Raw genomic sequence first — 22,711 nt, forward strand, 5'->3', positions numbered from 1 at the left:
TTTCACGTACCTGGGATATATCCATCTGTAAATTTAAACTGGGTCAACCTGTATATAATCAAATGTTATACAAAAGACACGGACTGTTCTTGTTAAGAACACATTTTTCCAACGTCACGTACAAATATTTATAAATGTTTCGCAAAGAATGAGATATTTCCAAGGAGAGAAAGAAAGGAAGAAAGAAAATAAAAAAGAAATAAATAGAAAGACAGACAGACATAGAGAAGGAGAAAGAGAATGAGAGAACAATAAAGAGAATAAGGTATTAACTTGTCATTAATTATACCGATGAATCCGCAAAAGTGGTCGTTGATACAAGGAAGTAAAGAAGGAAAGAATAAGCTAGAGATGAGAAAAAGATTTGAAAAAAGAGAGAGAGAGAGAGAGAGAGAAAGAGAGAATTGTTGAAGAAAAACGATCTAACTCTTCAACGGACAGTGATTAATTCTTCAAGTAAACTATTAATTAATGTCGAGAAAAGTCGTAGATGAAGAAGGAAAAACACAAGGAAAATGTTACTCACAGTTGAATACACGATAAAAAAAAAAAAAAGAAAAATAGGAAACATTTCCTCTTCCTGTGCTATTCATTTATATATTTTTTTTTTCCTTTTTTTTTGTATACAACAAAAATTGTGAATTTAATGGAATAATACTTTTTAATATGCTTCGCTCTCTTTTTTCTCTCCCCCACCCTCTCTCTCTCTCTTTCTCTATCTATCTATCTATCTCTCCATCTATCTGTCCTTGTCTGGAAAAGTAAATAAGCGATAGTGCGATCCTACCATAAAACGCGAATGACTTCGCGTTCGAAAAAGAACGTAAATCACAACGGGCAGCGAGCAAAATTCAACGTGGATTTACGAGTCGTTGGACCATTTATTTTTCATATTACGCGAAAATCGTGAAATCCTATCGCCTCGACGTAACGAGTTATACGATGCCCTCCTCAATTTTTTGTTGTTGTTTCTTTTTATTTATTTGTATTTCTTTTTTTTTCTCTTTGCTTTCTGTTTCGACAGATTCTACCAATCCTACTATACTTTTTCCTATATTATTATAAATAAAATATATTAATGCGTAAAAATTTTTCGTAACGTTCGATTCATTAGAAATTGATGAATAAATGAAAAGAAATTAATTATTTTTACTTTTCGATATCAACATTTATTCAAATGACAAAATGACAAAAGTGATACGCATTGGTATTAAAAATAAATGTAAATTAAACAAAACGTTAACAAATATATATGTTAATTCTCGTAAAAATGAATATTTAATAACGATACAATTAATGGATTATATTTATTACATTTCAATAATATTGTTATCAAGTTTCGTGGATAAAGTATTGAAAAAAAAAAAAAAAAAAAGAAAAGCTGATATTTGAACAATCATCCAAATTACTTTTCTTTCAATGATCATCCGTATTAATATGCAATGTTTTTAAAAACTTTGTAAACATTAAAGTACAAAATTGAATTACGTTTTAAATCTCAGAAAGAGTCAGAAAGATTTCCAATCTCTTTCAAATTAAATCAGAAAATTGAATTTTTCTAGAGATAAGATTTCTCTCATCGAATTACATCGAAATAAAGTATCATTGAATATTTTACATAACATAAGTAATAAAGAGAGAAGAATCATTGATAAGTAAGAACGTTAAGTAGGTATAAGATTTCTCAAATATGCAAATTTTCGAGCATGAAGGAAGAACCCATGGGAGGGCCTTCATATCTGACGTCACATTTTATACTATAAGAGTTTCTTCATCGGACACCTTTATCGAATTTGTAGTCGAGACGTTCACGAAGAAAAAGAAAAAAAAAGAAAAAAAAAGAAAAAAAAAAGAAAAACGTAAACACCTACCTTAAAGTAAAACGTATTCTTGGTGAAGGTATATCACATATAGTATTACCACTGGTGTTGATGGTCAGATAAGAAGTAAACCACAAAGAAGTCCTACGAAGGTCTGTTAAAAGCAGGTTTCACAAGGAAATACAATATCGAGTATCACGAAATGAATTAGGAGTATGTATTAAGAGTAATGTAACTACGTAAGTTTACAATAGATATTATTAAACCTATAAAACGTTTAAACAATATAACATTTATACATAATTGATAGATATAGTTATAATATGTAGATAAACCATATATATATATATAATAAATATTGAAATATTATTACTATGCAAAGACATGAATTATTAAGAAATAGAAACGAGCGAATCTTACTCGAGCATCTATCTCCAACGAGTATTTATTTACAACTGTTCCGTGTGTCTCGACTCGAGTTTAACCTATCCCCACGACTTTGACTCCCTCCCTACGTCCTTTTCTCTTTTATTTATATTTCATGAACAAAGCTCGATATAACGCTATTCTAAGATACATAAATATAACCTTCTCCTTAAGAAAGCATGATAAAAATAAGAATGTAATCTTATTAAAGAGATGAAAGATTAATAAATGATACTGAAAATTGAATGTCATTAATAATTTTTTAATAATTTTTATTTGATCACATTGGGAAAGCTTATTTAACTCTTGGACTTGATATCTTGGTGATAATAGAAAGGGAAAGAAAAAGAGAAAGAAAAAGACATAAAGAATTATGACATGAACTGGTATTCTTTTTCCCTCTTTCTTTCTTTCTCTCTCTCTCTCTCTCTCTCTCTCTCTCTTTCTCTGTCTGTGTGTCTCTTTTAACAGATTATTGCTTCTCTTTCAGTAAAATAGAACGCGCGACTAAACGTGAATGTAAAGGAAAGAAAAGTTGAAAGAAGAAGAAGATAAAGACGGTAGAAAGGAAACGAATAAAATGAAAGAGAGACGTATAGCGATTAGAAAACTCGGCGGTATGATAAAGGAAAGAGTTTAATCCACAGTGCACCATAGATCCTTTCTTACCTCTTCTCCTCTCTCATATTTCGTAACGTCGAATTTTAATTACGCTAAGCGAAACGGTATTTCATAAAACGAGCTTCGAAAGCTGTGACTGGCAGTTTAAGGACTTTCCACGTCCCTCTACTTGTCGTCACTGTCGAAAAAGTCTGGCAACTTCGTTAGAACCTTCCTTATCGTCTTTTCTATTTTCTTTTTTTTTTTTCCTTCCTTTTCTCCTTTTTCTTTATCCCTTTTTCTCTATCGTAACGACCAGACCGGCGAAAGAAGTTTCTAGACGATCGAGCCAAGTAAACCACGAAATTTACAAGCTATAATCCAAGAGTTAAGCTAGTTAAACGTGAACTTTGTATTTACACGTAAACGAATTGAACGACAAAAATTATAATCGAATAAAGAAGCTTTTATCGTACAATGACTTATCATCGTTTATGTAGCTTTAGAAATTCGATATAAATAGTTCCAGGATAGATAAACGTTCATACAATTTGATTTATTTGACGTCAAAACTTTTCCTCAAATATTTTCAAATCCGCGGAATTACAAAACAGAAAATTATTTTTTCGAAAGAAAAATTGCGACTAGAGAAAAATGATGGATCGAACGGATCGACGAAATGTCACTTTTTCTCTCTCCCATCTCTTGTTAGATGTCGAAAGAGAAACGTCCTCGGATATCCGTCATTTCTCGCATTATGAGAATTGGAGAGAGAAACTTTTCAAACGATATAGTAGGGAAAATTGATCGTAGCATGAAATCTATTAGTTTCTTTAAAGATAAAATCCCACAGCATGTCAGGTTCAAATATCAATTTTCACGATCTATATATTATTAAGAATTACGATTTATGCTTTCGCGATAGATCATTTATTTGAAATATCATCGAACAATTCGAGGTTTACGTATTTGTAAAGTCCTACTTATAACGTGAAATAATCGATTGAAATAATATTATTTCAATAAATTTTCGAATTTGTTGAGAAATATTCTTAAAAAAAAATAGGCATAAAGGAACGATCACTTGTAGTTACTTTTCTCTTGTTCGATCGAATGATTAAACTGAGAAAATAACGTTACGTGAAAATCCGTGAACGAGAAGTTTTCGCTCGTCGCTCGACAAAGCGCAATTAATCTCTACAAAAAGAATAGGGGAGAAAAATAAAGTAGAAAAGAGAAGAGAAATAAACGAAAGGAAGAAAAAGTCCGAGATGAAAAACTTGCAAAGCCGAACGCGACAAAGCTAAACTCTCTCTCTCTCTCTCTCTCTTTATCTCTCTCCATCTCTGTTGCTTTCCATGACTTTTCACCCTTTTATATCGAGGACCAGCGCGTGAGCGCGCACGCAAGACGCGCACCGAGAAAAAAAAGTATTCGAGTTGAAAAATGTTCCGCGAAACGATCCCTCAGCGAGAGTCAACAATAGGTATTTACTTTAACGGTGGGTTACCGCTGGCGTACACATCGAGTGCCTGCCAGGCAGCACTTCTGATGCTTTTTTGTGCTTTTCGTTTTTTCTCTTTTTCTGTTTTTGTTTTCGTTTTGTTTTTTTTTGTTTTTGTTTTTTTTGTTTTTTTTTTTTTTTTTTGTAACTTCACCCAACGGCCCATCAATCACTCGATAATGGCAGCCTCTCTGTTTTTATTCCTATCTATATATATATATATATATATATGTATATACATATACGTGCGCGCGCATGTGTGTGTATGTGTGTATACTTTTGTCCCTCGATATATAACCCATTCTTTCTATCTCTCTCAGTTTCATCATGACCAGAAAATTCACCCTCTTTCTCTTCAGCCCCTTTCTCCCCCTCCCCCTCCTCTCTCTCTCTCTCTCTCTCTCTCTCTCTCTCTCTCTCATGCATATCATCGTACCTGTTTTGGTATCTAATACTTTCTCTCGTCGTATATACACGAACAACGTTGAGTATTCACGACGGAACATATCTTTCTACCTGGCCTTAATCGGTCGTCAGCCAACCGAGAAAACGCAAAAACAAGAGGGAAATAGAAAGATAGAAGGAAAGAGAATTTCCCCTTTATAGACTGATATCAAAAACTGGACGTTCGACGAAACGTTGAATAATGCAACGAACCTGAAAAAGGGCGACTGTGTCTAATGATCCATCGACCTTCCTACCAACGTCGATCAATGTCGTTTTTTTTTTACGCTCGATTAGAGTCCGACGTTTCCGTATAATAGATTATTGGGATAATAGGATGACCGAAAATTGTAGTCACTTGAATTCTCTATGACAAATTTTTAATATTATTTATTTTGAACGTTGATGATATGTAAGGGAAAAAAAAATAAAAAAACAAAAAAATGAAAACAATGGAATGTAAAGAATACACTATATGACATTCTCGAATAATAAAAATATTTAAATATTCCCGAAAGACAGGAATTTGACAAATAGTATTATCATTTATTCGAGGAAAATCCAGTAATAATGCGACGAAATAGGGAGTACCTCCGAGATACGCAAATGTGAGATATGATGTAGGAAGAGAAAGAGATTGAACGAAGTCTCTGTAATTTAAAATGAAACGCGTAATAAAAGTGAGAAAAAATGAGGAAGGGAGAGAAAGGGAGGAAGAAAGAGAAGGAGACAAACGAGTATAGTTTTGAAGTCAGAAACGACGCGACGGTACCTTTACGATTTGCATTTCATTTCTCGGCACAGAGGACAGGAAATTTTTAATTAAAACGCATGCGCGCTACGATATAATACCATATACGATATACACAATATATAAAGTATATCCCCTCTGTCTATCCAGAAATATAAAATTCAAATAAATATTAATTGCAAAATGTATGAAGAGATTCGTGACAATATAGCGTAACTAAATCTAATAAAATAAAAAAAAAAAACATCCCTTGAAATTTCCCTTTACATTACACAGAGAAATTCTGTAAATATTTATTTCTGTACGAACAGAAACACAAAAAAACGTTTAAATATTAAAAATAATCGAAGAGGAATTTTATGGATCATAAAGGAAAAAAATTGTAAACGTAAAAATAGATAAATATTGTTGTTATTATTATTATTATTATTATTATTATTATTCCTGTAGTACGTAGATCGATCATTTTTATTTGCACGAAGAGGTTTCTGAATTATATAGAGAAGCCAAAGGGAGAAAATAGTTGATAATAACTATGGAACTCCGGTAGAATACTCGAATAGAGAAAAGCCTCTTTCGTTCGATTTGTTTTCTTCCGGTCGTGAAGCACATTAGTGTTTCAAACGACACAATCAGTTTTTGAAAACGTCGAAACGTTCTTGGACGAGAATCGACAAGAATATGGACGAACGTGTCCATAATAATTTTGTGAAAAGCTGAACATAACAATTGTAATGACGTTCTTTGAGCTCATAGATACGTCGGAAACCGCACGACTGTATGTAGGAATACAGAAAGAGAAACTTTCGGAGTTTGACAGTCGACCCATGAAACCTATGGAATGCGAGAGCGACATTGTGGACTTTAGCGCTTAGAACACCGCCGAGATTTCAACAAATCCCAATGGCAAATGCATCGAAACTTCTAATCCATTATATTTGTCAGTATTACGAATGCCTTCTCTTTCAAGAGATATCATATCTTGCTCGTACAGATTTGACTATATAGAAATTTCCTCGTTACCATGTTGAACATGTTCCAATCATGATGTTACCGAAGTCTACGTTGTAATTCGTCGATGTTACAACCTCAGGATATTCGTCGGAAAGTTATTGCGAACGTGATTCAATGCTATTATATCGAGACAGTTACCTATACGAAACGGTAATCGACGAGATTGAATTGTATCGTACAATAATAATTGTATCGAATCAAATGTTTCTGAAGAAGAAACAAAAGTAATTCCCAAAGAAACATTTTCATTCATAATAATGGATCAATCTCTTTGTATCATTCAAAAAGTACACATGCCCTCTTTCTTTCTCCGATTTTTTATCCCGTATTTTCTTTCTTTTTTGGAGAAAATAAAAGAAAAAAGACAACAAAAAAAAGAGAAAAAGAAAAAAGAAGAGGGAAAAAGAGAGGAGGAGAAAAAAGACAAAAAAGAGGAAAGAAAATACGCGTGATTTTAATTGATCTTATTCAATGAGAGGATATATATATACATGTATATATATATATATATATATATATAATCGTTTGAAACAATACAGATGTTTTCATCACGAAGCGTGAACATTATTCACGAAACGGTAAGTCTATTTGTGAGACAAGTAAGTCTATTTGTCTCCGCGTAACCCAAAGTTCGCGCTTGTGTACGGTATAATTGTATGGGCGCGAATATATTCCGGAAACATTGTCCGGGAGATATAACTTTGCAAGATGGAAACTCACTTCGCGTTCACGGCTTTTCTGGAAAAAAAACGTGCTCGAGGCGGAAAACAAGAGAAAGAGAGAGAAAGACAGAGAGAGAGAGAGAGAGAGAGAGAGAAAAAAGGCAAAAGATAGAAGCAGAGGAGTGAGAATGAACAAAAGAATAGAAGACGACCAGTGAAATAAAGCGGAAGATACACCAAGATACTTTTTATTTCATCGTCGGACGTAATTTCGAGCTCGTAGCTGCGCGATCGTGTCGCTTAATCTCATTGTGAAAATAATTTTTCAAATTCTCTTACTTTCATGCTTTTTCGTCGAGATCAAACGAACACCGACCGTGGAAATTAATCTTTCGATGAAATTGGATAACATGCTTCGCGTGAAACCGGCTTCCTAATCGAACTTAAAAGGAATACTTTTCAACGAAATACTAACTACGTTTTATTGGTAAATTCTGATTTCTCTCTCTCTCTCTCTTTCTCTCTGACTATCTCTTTCTAGACATCGATACGCTCAAGCGCGTTACGCTTTTCATTGGATGAAGTCACTTTCGGCCGTCGTATCTCCGAATACGACAAAATCCCGATTCGAACGCGTCGAAATCCAACGTAATCCGATATAGTCGAGCCCATCAGTGATGCCATTCGAGTACTTGAACCATATATATATATATATACATATACACACACACACACGCGCGCGCGAATATATATATACAAAGTGTTTCATTTAAAACCCATCAATTTTTGATCAAATCTTTGTTTCGATATAATTAAAAAATCTTTGGTCATTTTACATTGTAATCGATGACTACGACAAACGTCTTACGAATACAAAAATAATATCTTAATGATATCAATGATATTTCAATGATCCTCTTTAAAATACATTAATAATATGGAAAATGGAAGCGGGATAAAAGAAATGAGAATGGAAGATGATGAAAAAGGATATCGGAAGTAAATATCTTTTGTCGTCGTGAAAGAGGATTTAAATCGTGCCACTCATTGATGTATCGATTAAATCACGAGACTTTAGCCGAATTCTGTGTGTACTTCCGTTGCTGTTCTTTTGCCGATCGAGAAAACATTCGAACGAGAAGGATGATTAAACGTCGCGTATCGAGTTAAATACTATAGTAATGGTAGATAGCTATATCCGATAAAACAAAATTACAAAGAAAGAATAGATAAAAATAATGTGAAAGTATATTCGTAAATCGCTTCTTAAATAACAGACGATAAAAAAGATATTTTAAAGATCCATTAAGATCAGAAATTTACATATTTTATTCGTCTCAAATAAAATTGATATATTACAATTTAAATTAATTTCCTTGGCTGTAGTTCCTTTCGTTGATTGAAAAAAAACAAAAAAAAAACAAAAAAAAACAAAAAAAAAACAAAAAAAAAGAAAAATCATTCTTCGAAATTGCTCATGAAAATTTCTATGACATCTCCGATTCGGTCGCTGAAAGCAAGTTTCCTAGTTGTACGCCATGTTTACGTCGAATATATGCGTCTGGGGATTTTCAGTGGTTGGAACGTCACGCGAATGGAATTTATTATCGCACGATATCGTATATTATTCCGTTCTTGTAAGAGATTTCATCCTCTACTTTACAAGCTTAGGTCACCCTTCTAACTAAATGCATTCAACTTTAGAACGATATTTACCGCTAATTGAACTTGCTAAGATTAAAATACTAATTTAATAGCTTGAATTAATCGTTTTAAATAACACGCCTTACTATTTGTGTGTGTGTGTATTTTTTTTGCATTATGTAATAAAAATATAAGAAATTTGTTATCATAAAATATAAAAGAAAAAGAAGAATAATTCTCCCATTTTCCAGGAAAAAAAGAAGAAAGAAAATGAAGAAAAGAAATAAAAAAGAAGAGAAAGAGAAAGAGAAAGAAAGGAAGCAAATGCAAAGTAACTTATAAACGACGATATAAATTTTTGTTAAATCTAAGGAATGGAAATAGGAAAAATATGTCGATATCTTGCTATTTCTGATATACTAAACTTCTAAATATGTCGCCAATATGTTTGCCATTTCACATATCGTATCTATATATAAGGATACGTATATACAAATGTATATACATACATACATACATACATACATACATATCCAGGTACGTTCGATAAATTTCAAAACAAACTTTCCAAGCGGATAGCTTCGAAATGCCAGTTAGCGTTTACGTCGGCCCTCGACACGCGTCTAATCTCGCAATGTGTTGCCGATGGTAACGTTATCGTTACGTTTAACATCATGTGAGCTCGTTTGGCACGTAGCTTCGAACATTCGCGCCCACTTTTCATAGGAAAACGTAACATGGGGTATGCTTGTGTCCTTGTACGGCTACTGATTTTGGCCAATGGACGTCGATGTCATTTCGCATCGATCGACTCTTCATTAACTCCCTTTCCATTTTCCACCGCCCTTTCATCCACGAAATGCCAACTCTGATATTAGTAGTGATTTTGCTCCACTCGATACACTTGACTGATACGTTAAATCGTTGGAAAATTGCGTCTGACCATTTAGATACAATGATTGCTATTAGTTTTTAATAGTTACTTTTCATTAATTATTTCCTTCCATTCTTTTCGTTTCTTTAAAAAGAAAAAAAGAAAAAAAAAGAAAGAAAAAGAGAGAAAGGAAAGCCTGTCATCAGTGACGTTTAATTAATAATAGATGTTTCGATGAAGAATTCGAATGAGTTTTGAAATAAAGTTTAGGAAAGAAAAAGTTTATAAATTTATAAATCTCTATCTTGATCGAAGAATTTAATAACGATGTAAGTTATACATTTGTTAATCGATGGAGAAACGAAGAAAGTAGCAACTCCCTTAATGATATGCGCTTTGTAGTTATAGCTCCCGTTATGAAAATCCGTGAGATATTTTATTGGGAAAAAGGTTCGAAAAGAAAGTACCGAAGGTCTCCGGTGAGTATCAAAAATTATCATGATATAATACAGGATCGATACACGAGGAATCGCGTGATTAATTCAATGGATTTTCCAACGTACGTACGACTTGAATTTTTGAATTTTCCTAGGCTCTCGATTAATCCCAGTTGAGTTCGAATAACGATAAAGTAAATTTATCGATCGATATGCTTCACTTGGCAAGCTTCTCGTTTTAACGAAAAATAAGATCGAAAGTGATCGAGATTGACGATATTTTATAGTTTTATGTATTGAAGAATAACGTTTCCAACCTCGGCAAACGTTCGATCGTTAATAATTTCAATCACGTATTCGACCGACGTAATAATAAATAACTATCCGACAATATGGATCTCAGGAATGGGCCGTTGTAAGAAGACAAGAGGACCGTTAACGGAGAAATAGTGTTATCGTCTCTTGGGGAATTAGTGGCCGCTTAATATCAAGCAATTCTCATCATTCTGTTTCTTTTTCTCGTTAGTGGAAAAGTTACAATGACCTTATTCTTATTTCTTCGTTCGGTTTAAAAGCATTAAGTATGCACACATGTCCTACTTTTGCAGATTAACCTTTTCCACAATACTCCTATGTATATTATTATATGTATTAAGTACAGATTAATAACGATAATATTCACGAGTATGATTATATATACTGCAAATGGAATAAAAAGATTATTATTATTATTATTATTATTATTATTATTATTATTATCATCATATATTAGCAATTGATTCACGTGCAATGAAAATATAATATACATACCTGTGTATCTGTGTCAATTAAATATATACGTAACTAATAAACACGAAAAGGGATATGAAAATTATTATCTCATAAAGAAAATTCTTTCTATAGTTAAACAAATCTTTCTATGGTTAAAATATCAAGCTTAGTTATTTGAAAAGAGTACGCTTGAAAAAGATTGTAAGAGGTAGATACATATAATACGGTCATTCCGTTGAGAAAAAGTCAAAGTAATCGGAAGCTTAAGAGGAAAAGCTTTGCTGTTTCTCGCACGACCGCTTTAAAGGGTGAGTTTTAAAATGCGGTAGCGTAAACCATCGAGCTTTCCCAGGATTTTAACTATTATCCAGGGTACTATCACTGTTTCGGAAAACTTTTGTTTCTCACCGTTCTAGGTGTCTTCAAAATTATCTTCATACAGATACGGCCGCACAGGGAGGATATTTCTAGCCAGCCCTAGGCGAGAAGGTAAAAGTAAGTTTTCACGCAAAGCGTGTTATCTTTCTCTCTGTCTGTCTCTTTCTTTCTTCTTTCATGTTATTTCCATTACATTCATAAATGAGCATAAAATGGGATTTAACTTCGTACTCGAGAAATACCACTAAAAAATCCATATTATCGCGATCACCATTTCTAAAAATCATTTTTCTTCTTCTCATAATAAGGTGCAGTAGGAAATATTTCAATTTGGAAAATTATTTAAACTTCGTTATTCGTTTTTTCAACCTTAGATTAATAAATATTTTATTAAATCTATCATTCATAAAATAATATTCACTCGTTCTTATTTCTCTTTTTCTTTTTTTCCTTTGCAAAAGAGAACGATTGTATTTGTTAATTTAAATCGTGTTATATAAAAAATATTGACTTAACAATTGTTATATGTCATATTAGGCAACTTTATAGTCTAGAGAATTGAAAATATTCTTTTTCGAGACTTTCCATATTCAAATACATATACGTCGTACATACTTCAAAGGACTTTTCTCTCTCTCTCTCTCTCTCTCTCTCTCTCTCTCTCTCTCTCTCTCTTCCTCTTCACGTACACGACGTTGATGTACGTGAAGGAAATTCAGAATAGCAAGAACGAAGAACGAGGAACATCCCTTTCTTCTGACACATCGTACGATCTTCAAAAGGAGTGAAATTTCCGCGAACGTGAAACGCCGATATATCGGCCGTATATATCAGCATTCGTCTTCGTATATCTCCGTTAACCATCTTCGAAAATATAATTTTTTTTTTTCTATATATATACACATACATCTCTCTCTCTCTCTCTCTCTCTCTCTCTCTTTCTCTCTCTCTTTCCCTATCTGCACCTTTTCCATGATCTGCGGCTCAGCTCCGGTACCGAACTTCCTCGAAAGCACTTCCGAGCACGGAATAGAATCTTCCACTCGGCCGAAATCGGAGAGTCGGAAATGATATAAGAAAAAAGATGAGGGAGAAGAGGAGATGGTAAGGGTAAGGGCGGAAACGAGATATCGTTGGGAATGGTAGAAGAAGCGGAACAGCTGGGTGCACGACACCATGATTATTCTCGACAGAAGCCATGCATCAAAATTGTAAATTTTTGAAGCATCGAAGTCAACGCGGATATATTTCTCATAGGTAGTGGAGAGTAGGAGAGAGTGAACTGACTGTAAGAAACGATAGTCTATCAACCTTCTCTTTCTCCCTCTCTTTTCGTGCCTGCTTTTCTGCTAGGGACTTCCTCTTACGTGATATCGGCGTATGGAAAGTATATGAATGCGAATTCCCCGTACACATATACGATATTCCTATATGTATCTATGATGTGTGTACGTGTTGGTGCACTGTGTGTTTGTGTCTGTGTGTGTGTGTGTGTGTGTATGAAACTGAGAAAGAGAAGAAGCGAGTATAATGTGTGCACTTGATATCTATGCATGAGTTGGCATACACGCCTGACACGTTATGTCACTGTATACTGTGTTACTAGCACACGTAAGCACACGTATACAGATAGAAAGAGAAAGAGAAAGAGAGAGAGAGAGAGAGAGAGAGAGAGAGAGAAAGAGGAGGGGGTGAAAGAGAAAGATAGAACCAAGAGGTGGCGTACGTCTCTACGAAGGGTAGTTAGCTCGTGCTCGGTGGTTGCAGCATTGCGGGGTGCACAGCGAACCAGGATCGATCCAGGGACCATGGCATCATCCTCTAACCCTCAACGACCAACTCCAAGCCAGCTCTGCTTCTCTACTTCCATACAACCACTACTCTCTCTCTACCTCCTCTACCTCTTCTTCCTCCTCACTACTCTTTCACCCTCCAACCGGCGCACGTCCATGAAGGCTCATCCTCCTCTCACCAATCTCTCTCTTTCTCTCTCCCTCTCTCTTTCTCTTTCACTTCTTCCCCTTCCTCTCACTCTACCGTCGCCTTATGGAACTCCTCTATCACGGACAAATATGGCCTGCATACATACCGAAGACCAAGAAGGAGAGAGAGAGAGAGAGAGAGAGAGACAGAGAGAAAACCGCACCGACCTGGCACACTCGTCAGAATACTCGCGTGCATAGAGTTATCTAGAATAGAAGAGGATTTTCTCTCTTCCTCTCTTTCCTTTTTCTTTTTCTTTTTTCGCTTTTTCGTCTATCCTTCTTGAGGAAGAATCGATAAACGATAAAAGACGGTACGGATTCATCGCGTTCTTTCCATTCCCTTTTACATTTCTTCGTTCTTTGTTTGTCGTATTTCTCGACCGATGAATTCAGATTTTCTTTAAGTTCGTTAATTACTTTAAACACGAGTAATTATTAATTATTTCTTTAATATCAATACATAATTTACATTTCATCATTGTGAATCGAAGTAAATACGTTTAATAAAATATCGATCCTTGTTTCGACCTTGGAACTTTTTTCAAAAATTTTGAACGCGAACGTGATTGAATCGATTATGAATTCCTTTCGAACGAGAAGAACGATGGGTATAGGTAAAATGGCCTTCGACAGGAGGAACTTGAATTCGTTCGTACGTGTCGACCAGCACAAAGGAGGGCAATCGCGAAGAGAATCGGAACTCGTTCGTGCGACACTAACGACGACGTCCCGTCGACTTTCGTCGCTTCTTCACGTTTCCCTTCCTCTCACTTTGTTTTTTCTCGTACATGGTGCTACCAAAATTGTATCCACCTCCGGAAATTCCATTCGATCGTACGTTTTCCATTAACGCAAATATTTGTCTAAATTTCTCTTTTCTATTTTAACGAGATTCGAATAATTTTGCCCTTAGTTCGATAAATATCCTTCGTCTGTTTCTACATTAACTAACTTACATTTACCATTGCATTTCATAGATAGTTAAATCGATTATAAGATTCATTTAGGACGAATACTATTAGAATTAGCGTAAAGAGCATTACGTGCACTGCATGAGAATGAATTTAACTCGTGATAAAGTAAACGACAACGTAGAATGTTAACAGTCAATTATATAGTCATCCGAATTTGATTATAATTACATAGAATCTGTTTAGCATTAATAATAATTTTCATTAACTTATCATCATTGATATTTATTGTTCTTTCACATTATAAAATTGAACGAAATTATGAATGAATAAACAGCTTGTTAATGTTTTATCGAATAAAAACGAACGATGAGAAAAATTGTACGATATTGAGTACTATGAATGAGAGGACGATGGAAAAGTATTGGGAAATCGTTGAGAGGCCATCGACGTTAAAACTCGTACTCTTCTAAGCAATACGAAAAAGAAAAAGAGAGAAATAGAGGAAATGAGAAAGAGAGAGAGAGAGAAAGTATAGTGGATATCGATCTATCACGAGGAACTAAAGCAAGAAATGCCTCGCACGATCGTGCAAGATCCGAGTAAAGGAATCTACCCGAGCATATGCCATTTCCTTGGAACTCCTCTTTATGGAACTCTTCTATCACAGTCAAGCACGGTCTCCTTGTACATCGAGCACGAGATCGCACACATATACGCACATCGAAAGAGTTTCCATAGAGTTTCTTAAGCGATATCTCGGACTGGAGCCGTGGGAATAAACGCGTGTCTACCACCAGCATCGCGAGTTCTTCTTTCGCAAACTCTCTTCGGAAATAGTAAGGGTGAAATAATAGTTCTGGAATTAGATAAATAATTAATAAACGAAATATAAGAATCGTACGAATTGATTAAAAAGTACTCAATTTTAATAGACAAGTATTAGTTATAATGGATATATTCATAAAAATCATTGTTCTTTCCTTTCCTTTCTTTTCTTTTCCTTTTCTTTTTTTTTTTTTTTTTAGGCTTGGAAAAAATAGTTGTTCATTCATTCATACATAGTATCGAAAAATATCTTTCATTCATAATCTCGAGGCATATAGATACACTCTATCTAGGGGATCTTCGATACCCCCATAAGATCTTAGCCCATCCTCAAAATGACATAATTTGATTTATCGTTGTCCATACCCACGGGATAACTCACGCTTTTTGAGACTTCTTCGATCGCTCTTTGATCATCCATCTTCTAAAAAGATAAGGTAAGACAATCTGATCCAATTCCAACGACTACCTTGACCGGCCACGGACACGAATAATGCTTTTACTCTACGAATCAAAGGGACAATCCCTTTCTTTTCTTTGTCTCTTTCCATTGGGTTCTATGAGATCAAGCGAATACTTCATAAAAGAAATAGGATTGAGAAAGCAAAGAAATAGAAAGAGAGAAAGACAAATAGAAGATACAAAGAAGAAGAAGAAGAAGAAGAAGAAGAAGAAGAAGAATAAGCGTCTTTTGGAGAAAGCTTGGTATTATTTAATTGGACAATAATGACGATAAGATTCTCAAGCCACAGATGCATTCTCCTTTATATATATATATATATATATATATATATATATATATATATATATATATATATATATCCTGAGTATAATCCTTAACAAGGAATCAAATAAGCAGGCAGACGCGAAGTAAACTCGGTCGCATCCATTCCTCAGATTTCGTCTTTCCCAATGGGATTTTCCTCGTCGGCATTGCAGTCCCTACGTCCGTCTACGAGACAGAATGCTTTCCCTTTACCTTCGTTGATAGGTCTCTCGACGAGGAAGGGCTTTACTCCTTCTTCATCTGCGACGTCCTAGAACATTTCTAATTGGATAATAATGCAGACGTGGCAGACATTTACGATAACGTCCGTCGATCCTATGAGAGAGAGAGAGAGAGAGAGAGAGAAAAAGAGAGAAAGAAAGAAAGAAAGAAAGAGAATCCAACTAAGAATATACATATAGAAATGGTTCTCCTGATTCGAAATACATCCTTTTCAACATGGACATCTTTAATTCGAGCGATAACTAGAGTATTAAGGGCACGTAATCGTCGCGTAATCCTCGGGAAAACGATTTTCACAGGCCGCTTCTTCTGCATTCATTCTACCCCTTACTCTCTTTACTCCTCTCACATCCCTCTACCTATCCTTTTCATTTCTCTTCTTTCAATCTTCTTCTCCTCTTTCACGTCGTAGTTTAATCCGGAAAAGAGAGATAGGTAGATAAAGAGGAAGAGAGAAAGACCGAGTGGACGCGTGCCGTGCAGAGCGTTATAAAAACATGGTTCGATGTTAAAAGCTCTTCGTGAATAGAGCGATAAATAGCACAGGTGTTTTCAAGAAGCTTGGTGAAAAAAGATCCAGCCACCCAGGTTTTCTTCTTTTTCTCGTTCTTTTTTATTTTTACTGATGTATTAGTGCTTAGACTAGAACTTAAATGGAACATTCTAGCTATAAACATTGCATACATATTACATATCAACATTATATTACATTACAAGCGTAATATACTATATATGTGTTTCTATGTGTGTGTGTATGTGTGTGTGTATATTTATATATACTCATACATAAATTGCGTGTAGATTTATCCGATTGAACGATAAAAGCGAATGCCTCTTTATACGTTCTTTAACTCAGGAACCTGACCATATTCCTTTAGTATTTCTAAACAACCATTCAGCTTCCAGCCCTGTCCTTATTTTTCTCCATCCATTTCCATACAATACATGAGAATTTATCTCATGCTAGCTTTTTATTCTCCTTTGAAAGAAAAAAAGAGAGAAAAAAAGAGAGAGAGAGAGAGAGAGAGAGAGATATGCAATAAGAAAGCACCATGCTTGGCACGAGGTGTACGTCATGTCGTTAAACGACCCCCTTCAACTACTTTCTCTAAGTGTCTTCCTTCTCGTCCTCAAATGTCGTAAGCCGAATGTCGTCTATCTCGTTTTCTTCCTACTTCTCATTCTTATTCCGATCCTTTTTCCTTCTCTCTCTCTCTCTCTCTCTCTCTCCCCTTCCTTCCTTTATTCCTTCCTTCCTCTCGTCATTTCATCTTCCAAGAACCACTAGACATCCATATTTTTCGTAATCGATTCTGCCGAGTTTCCTCCGTTCATATTATCACGATAAGGTTTACAGGTTTTAATATATATATATATATATACACACATGATATTTGATCACTAAAAATGTGATATTGGATCGTTGAAAATGCTTGCAATGATTTTTAATAGTCAGTCTTAATTTATAAAATAAAAATTTTGAAATTATGAGATCGTAGGTCGAAAAATAATTTTTTTTTTTTTTTTTTTTTTTTTTTTTTTTTTTTTTTTTTTTTTTTTTTCGTAATGAGCTAACATGATATCCGAACGAAATTAATATTTCGTTCTATCGAAGGAATTCGATGAATGCGCTGATTATTGAAATTAAATTGTCATTCAGAAAATTTTTTCGTGATTTGGAATTATTATACGTTAAATCGTGATTTGGAATGTTCTACCTAGTACTTTTTTAATGAAATAATGATAACAACGTTCAAAGAAGATATAGATCTTGAAAATCATGAAAAGTAATCGTGTAAAATATTTTATCGGTTTTCGAATTTTGTTCGAATTATCATCACTCACCTGGTTAAAACCACGAGAATAATTTATCGACTTAATTACTCACCACTGATCGTTACGCGAATAATCGTTTCTCAACAACTGTACTCCGCATATAATAATAATAAAACACGATAAGCGGGCCAACGTGGACTATCGAAAAGCGATTATTTTCAAAACGAAATTAGTAGCAATTACTTGTTTTGCTATTTGGTCTCGTGAACGTATCTAATACTTCCTACAAAAATACAATTCAAAAATAATCGACGATCGTGAAATCACAGATTAAAAAAAATGAAAGAAAGAAGCAAAGAAAAAAAGCAACAAATAAAAATTATTTTTTAATCCAAATTCACATCAATTGTCGAATTTCATACGGATCCAATAAAATTGGATATATCATTAAACTCTAATTATTACGAGAGAGATAAAATCAATTTACACGCTGTTTCCATTCGTAAGGCTAATTTAATAATTAAATTATTCACTTATTCATTTCTACTACATCCATAAATTCTTTATAAAAAAATAAATAAATAAACAAACAATAAATGACTCATAATCCTAATAGACTAAAAAAATAAAATAATGATAGAAAGATATTTTTACAAATATAAATAGTAAATTTCTTTGCTTTGAATAAATGATCCTGATACTGTGTTAAGTGATCTTTAGATCTGTAAAGATGAACAATAAATTTTCAAATGCTTTTATTATAAATGATCGTATAAGAGATGCCAGTTGGATGATTGGAAGAAATATAATGGATTCTTTTTATTCAGTCAAATTTTCAGAAGAAAACTTACCTACGTACATTTCCTTCTGTTTCAAATAGTACAACTATAGCTTTTGTATATTTGGATTCCATGCCAATTAAATAATAAAAGCGAACAATTATAACAATGAGCTTTCCAGGTTCGATATAGCTTTACGATCCAGGTTCATATTTTATACCGATTGCTGTTAACGATGTCTCTGCGTTAATACACCCACTTCTGGGAAATAATTTGGCGTTTTTATTTTCTTCCCTCTCTCTCTCTCTCTCTCTCTCTCTCTCTCTTTGTTATACTCTCTTTCAACGAGAACGATAAAACCCCATAACGATCTCGTTCCACTATATAAAATTTCTATCTGTATTTTCGCCTAACAACATCGCGTTTTCATTCGTTGATGAGTTGAGTTGAAAAGATGCGAAAAAAGAAAAACAAATAAAAAGGCGAAAAAACGAATATTTTTTGAATCATTAAAAAGCTTAGATATATATAAATATATATATATATATATATATATATATATATATATATATATATATATGTACATATACATGCTTTAGAAATTTTTATTTTCTTTTTTGCGTTAATAATTATTAAACGCTTAAAAATATCTATGATGTATAATTTGTATATCCTTTTTTGTAAATCGAACAAAATTTTTAAACGGACACTTATAAAGAGACACGCGCTCGCGCGCGCGAACACTTTCACTGCTTCTTTACTTTACTTTGAAACGTCTTAAATTAATGCGAAAGTGAAATTTATTTAAATATATTGAACAAACTTTTGAAATAAATTTTGATAACATTTAAGTAAATCTTTTGAAGTTAGTTATATTTTAATAAATCATTGACACTCGAATATAAATAGGGCATGTCGTTAAAATCTATTTTATCTACCTTCTGCACTTTTTCTCGATGTCGAACGATAAAGCGTAAAAGATTTATAAAGAGCACATTTTACGAACAGCTTGCCTTTATTTTATCTCTGCTCTCGGATTGCCGCGATAATAGCCTCGAGTGTACTCGAAAGCCACATACAAATCGGTGCAACGAGGGCAATAACGCGCACGGCACTCGCCAGCGAATCGCGAAACGAAAGATTAACATATGCGCTTGACTTTATTGAATACGACAAAAGCACGCCCGATCGAAAGTTTTATGAATGGTTGAACACTGAAACGCAATATCGATGTTACGATCTTGCGATTAATAAAGTTACTTATGTATGTATATAACTATGGTGGTATTATACATTAACGTGCTTCATTTTATGTTGTTGTTATACAATATGTTTCTACAATATGACGACACACACGTTTTATTAGCAAGTAATGTTAATCTTATGATAATAGAATATTGATCCATAAACTGAATTATTCTTTTTTTTTTTCTCTTTTTTAAAAACTTGCAAATCGAACTATAATGTTGGATGTCCGTAAAAAAAAAAAAAAAAAAAAAGAAAAAAAGAAAAAAAAAGGAAAAAAAAGAAGAACAAGAGAACTATTTTCACGTTAAAATATTCGACGTATTCGATAATCTATGCTCATAAAGAATATTATTTAGTTTATCGACAAAAATAATAAAATAAACCGATAAAATTTGATCCTATATTTTATGGAAATCTCTGTAGGCAGTCATTAATACTATCGTTCGATGATATACATCATGATCCATGGATAAATACGACTGAATCGGATAGCCTATGAATATTCGCATTAGCGTTATCATTGTGACCGTGCGTTCATGTTAATAGCGAACATTGACATTTATAATAGGGTTCCAACTGGGTGATTATAAACAATATTATAAGGAATGTTCTTCGGTGACAGATCACATCATTCATAATCTAATCCGATTGTCCATGTAATCGCTTGGAACGAAAAGAAACACAACGTTAATGATACACATTAGTTGCTGAAATTTGTAGATAATTTATAGTTACTAATATTTCGTTCAGCATGTCATTTTTCTAGTTGTTTATTTCATCTTATTTTATCGAAACTGAACGAATCCATCCAACCATCCATCTGTCCATCCATCTGTCCATCCATCTGTCCATCCATCTATCTATCCATCCGTATGAGAAATTCTACGATATGGAAGAGTTAGGAATAATAAAGGATTCATTTTATCGGTTATGAAGAGACGATTTTGTAAGTTTCTACAAAGTTTAATACCTGCCATATATATATATATATATATATATATATATATATATATATATATATATGATACGTTCGTATATTTATAGGACATTCGAAAGGTAGCCAATACGAGATAAGGGTTTGGGATCGATGAAAGACGCACGGATAAGCAACAGAAGGAGAGACAGAGAAGGGATAAGAGAGAAGTATTGCAGATAGATAGATAGATAGATAGATAGATAGATAGATAGATAGATAGATAGATAGATAGATAGAGACAGAGAAATCAAGGGACAGAGCATCGAATTAGAGGAATTATTCGCAAACTGGCCTGAAATCATTGGACAGCGTGCGATGGATCGATCGATAACATCGAATCGATGCTATCAACGTCGTGTACTACGAAACGTTTGGTTCCTACGGACCGAACGGATGGTAGCCGTCCAATATTTTGATTGATCAATGTAGATAGGTGATCTTAATGATGACATCTAAATTGAAATATACGTCGATATATGGACGTGTTTTCCTAATTTTTTTTTTCTTTTCTTTCGTTCCTCGTAGAAAAGATATAAATAAAGAGATACTATAAAAATTTTCATGTCCTTTTTTTATTTTTCTTATCATATCTTTCTCGATTGATTCGTTTATAAATTTAAAATACGAGCTTATTAATTCAGCATAGAGACAGGGAGAGGGAAAGAAAGAGAGAGAGAGAGAGAGGGAGAGAGAGAGAAAGAGAGAAAAAGAGAGAGTTGAAGATAAGCTTGTCTTGTAAACATTTGGATTGAATTACGTGAGAGGATTTATATCGTAATCCCATTCATCGTTTGGGCACTTATCGAAATCGACTTGATAAAGCTTCTACGATGGTAAATTTTAAATGAGAGAAAAAGAAAAAGAGAAAGAGAGAAAAAGAAAGAAAGAGAGAGAGAGAAAGAGAGAGAGAGAGAGATGCGTTTGAAAGGGCTGATATGGAACTCCGTTAAAAGGTGAACCTTTTTAGACTTTGATACTGGATTTGTATAATCGCCCTAGATTTTCCTGGATCCAATTTAAACGAAAGAGATTTGGCTCTCTTTCTCTCTCTCTCTCTCTCTCTCTTTTTTCTCTCGTATGGAGTAAATCATTGTAGGACGTTAAGGATATATAAAGTTCTATTTACATTCGCAAATATATGGGTACATATTTGCATATGCATGTACAGGGTGTTTCCTAAAAATCTAGTGTGTATTCGTAAAGGCAGCTAGCGGCTAAGTTATTCACGAACAAAGATATTCATACGAACATATTTCTGGGAAATGTGTACCTTCGAAAGAACACCATACATATCCAATAATTATTTCAAAGGCGCCTAAATCTAACGAGATGAATAATTTCTTAAATTGTTGGAAAAATAAAATTGAAAATCTCTCTAAGAATTATTCGAATAATTTTTTTTTCCTTCTTATTTTTTTATTACCATTCCTTATAATAATTAAAGTATTTCGATAGAATAGACATCTAACACGATTAAATATAAATTGAACTTCGTCAAAGGACTTTTTTAATTTGATACTTTCTCTCATGAAATTTCAAGTAAAACGAAAGAGAAATAAAACTACAAAAATAACCACGTTCAAATATTATTTATTATAATCCAGCGTCCTTGAGTTATTTCAATTAAGTTTGTTTCTTATAAAAAAAAACTCTCAACATTTGACTTTTTAACTCGTAAGTTCGTATAACTATAATGAATAAATTATACATGTACACATGTACGTACGTTTATACATATATATATATATATATATATATATGTACCTATCAAAATGTTCCTTTCTCAATGTCGAAGTAATCCTGATATTAACCAAAAGCATTGTAGATATGAACCATAAACAAAATTTTCAAGCAACATATTGGAATCTTATCCT

The 22,711-nt window shown here is 33.6% G+C and overlaps 1 protein-coding gene across 6 annotated transcripts in view; it reads right to left on the reverse strand.

The window, feature by feature from the left end:
• Positions 1–22,711, reverse strand: part of LOC124954217 (leucine-rich repeat-containing protein 24-like) — a 152,841-nt gene that overhangs the window by 57,237 nt on the left and 72,893 nt on the right. Inside the window, exon 1 of one of the 6 annotated variants that reach the window (XM_047506784.1) lies at positions 12,291–12,622. The exons of 4 other annotated variants lie outside the window; for them this stretch is intronic. The gene's annotated coding sequence lies outside the window, so the exon portion shown is untranslated. Of the gene's footprint in view, positions 1–1,871; positions 1,889–12,290; positions 12,623–22,711 lie in introns of those variants that run through there. One more of the 6 variants, XM_047506790.1, reaches the window with a different exon arrangement.

The sequence above is a fragment of the Vespa velutina genome, chromosome 14 (assembly GCF_912470025.1).
Source record: "Vespa velutina chromosome 14, iVesVel2.1, whole genome shotgun sequence".
In the NCBI taxonomy this organism is placed as follows: Eukaryota; Metazoa; Arthropoda; class Insecta; order Hymenoptera; family Vespidae; genus Vespa; species Vespa velutina.